Here is a 2337-nt window from a genome sequence, read left to right as displayed (position 1 = left end):
ACTGTTGGTCATGGTGGCTGGCAATAGTCCAGAAATTTGGTTAGGATCGAGAGTATAGTCATACGGAGCTCTCTCAAACTTCCTGCTATGAGAATTAATGCCATATGTCTCGAAGTAGATGGTTAGTCTACTAGAATTTCAAACCCATCAGTAACATATCCCGACGAATAGATTTCTACTTGTTTCTCACCTTTGAGCAAGTTATGAGAGGATTTCCGTAGAAATTTTGCTTCCCATACAGTACATGGAGATCATAACCCGGTAGTGAGGCAATTTTTGCAGTGTTATTAAAATATATTCATGTTTTTAACTTCTATAACATTACAGCACGTATAAGGTGATGAGTGAAGGTGTTAAGACTTACAGCGTTTTCAGAAAATCCGATTTCCACACAGCTGTTGGGATCACTCCAGTTAAATTGATGTTTCGCAAAACCCTTCAAAGAAATTAAAGATAGGCTTAATTAGTTCTCAATAGAACATGTTCTCAAGTTTATTTATTTTAGACATTTTACGGACAGTTGACGAACAATTTTTTCACTCTGGGGGGGATGGTGGCTAAATTAGACTCTGGTCCAGACATATCAGTGATCCTCCTGCAGTACATTGAAAAGAAAAGAATGTTATAGTTCCCTTTATTCTTTCTGTCTTCTTCACAGAGGAAACACCAAAATTATTGTATTTATTGCTGTGCCTCTCAGGAAGTAGTTTGACTCACAAGTCTGTCAGCTTCTCTAAAGAAAGAATGGCAGGAGGTATGGGCCCTTGTAGTCCACTTGCGTATAATTCACTTCGTAATTAGTCCAAAGAGGAAAAACAAAATATCAGAATATTGTGTAACATGTAGCAGAGAAATGAAATGAAAATCTCATGCAGATAGAGATCCTCACAGTCTATCAAGATAACTCTAGTTCCCAATGAAATCAGGTATTCTGCCACTAAGATTATTATCACTTGCACGACTGCACATTGCAAAACCGAATTAAGGAAACCAGATGCTATTGCATAATCAAAAACTGTGTTTAAAGAAGAAAGGAATTGATTGCTTACAAATTAGTCAAGTTTAGCTTAGCGAGAGTCTTTGGCAAGGTTCCCTCCAACTGATTGGAGGAAAGTATCCTGCAACCATTAATTCATAGCACAGCATCAAAGATCGCAACTAAAATGTCTAGCTTGCGTTGGTTTAATAATGATGAGCAGTTAAACGCCTTACAGGTCTGTTAAGTTGACAAGATCACCAAGCTGAGAAGGAATAGTACCAGAAAACTGATTTGCTTCAAGGGACCTTCATGTATTTGTATTTGATTAATTGACAAAAATGAAATTAGTAAGCTAGCATTGTCAAAAACAGAAACAGAAAACAAATCAAATGATAAATCGGCAGAACATATATATATTTATGACTTCAATACATACAAATAAGTCAGGCTACGAAGACTTCCCAGGTACCCAGGAATATTTCCTGACAAGCGATTGGATGTAAGTGAGCTGCATGCATAAAACGTTATCTAGTTATGGTGAATTCTGCCTTGAGTATGAACTGGTAAGCAAAGATGAGGTGAATGAACTTACAGGTTTGTCAAATGTTTCATTGAAGCCCATTCCTCAGGAATATTGCCGGAAATGTAGTTGCGAGTTAGGTCACTGTAACAGATAATACATCATCAATACTTGAGAATTTAACTTGTTCAACTTATAAATTAGTCGATAAAAGTTACTTTGAGATTCTAAAATTAAAATTAATACACATAGAAATACAAATAAATTATATCCTGAAAAGGTTCTTACAGAATTTCAAGATATGTAAGGTTGGCTATTTCAGGCGGGAGCTTGCCTGGAAGACTGAGCGTTTTTAGATATCTGTTATTGAAAGGGAAAAACACCATCAGTATATAAACATTTATTTTAACAAGAAGTATTCAAATAAATATGGAACGAAAAAAAATAAAAATCTTACAGTGACGTGATATGACAATAACCATCATTATTGAGGGTGCAATTGCACATGACGGTGCTATTGGCTTCTAAATCTTGTTTGAACAGATTCATATCGTGCAGAGGTCCTGGTTGGTTGCAAGCATCGCCCACCTCGAAGGGTTGCCCACCCTGCGTCAGTGTCTCGCCAATTTGTTTTAACGCCGTCACTAGTTCAAGGATCATGCATCCACGGAAAATCTTATCAAAATATATCCATATCCATAACATCGGTTAATATTAACTCTTATAAAAAAAAAAAAAAAAAACTTATAGTTTTCGAGTGGTATTCTAACACATAAAAATGGTCGGAATCTTGAGTACAAATCCAGTAAAAATAGAAATAAATAGTGAAAAATATATA

The 2337-nt window shown here is 35.7% G+C and overlaps 1 pseudogene; it reads right to left on the bottom strand.

Annotated features, from left to right (window-relative positions):
• Nucleotides 1-360: 360 nt before the first annotated feature.
• LOC118060732 (uncharacterized) lies at nt 361-1885 on the bottom strand (annotated as a pseudogene).
• Between the last annotated feature and the right edge of the window lie 452 nt (nt 1886-2337).

The sequence above is a fragment of the Populus alba genome, chromosome 11, assembly GCF_005239225.2.
Source record: "Populus alba chromosome 11, ASM523922v2, whole genome shotgun sequence".
Classification (NCBI taxonomy): Eukaryota; Viridiplantae; Streptophyta; class Magnoliopsida; order Malpighiales; family Salicaceae; genus Populus; species Populus alba.
This window is presented reverse-complemented; position numbering and strand designations above follow the sequence as displayed.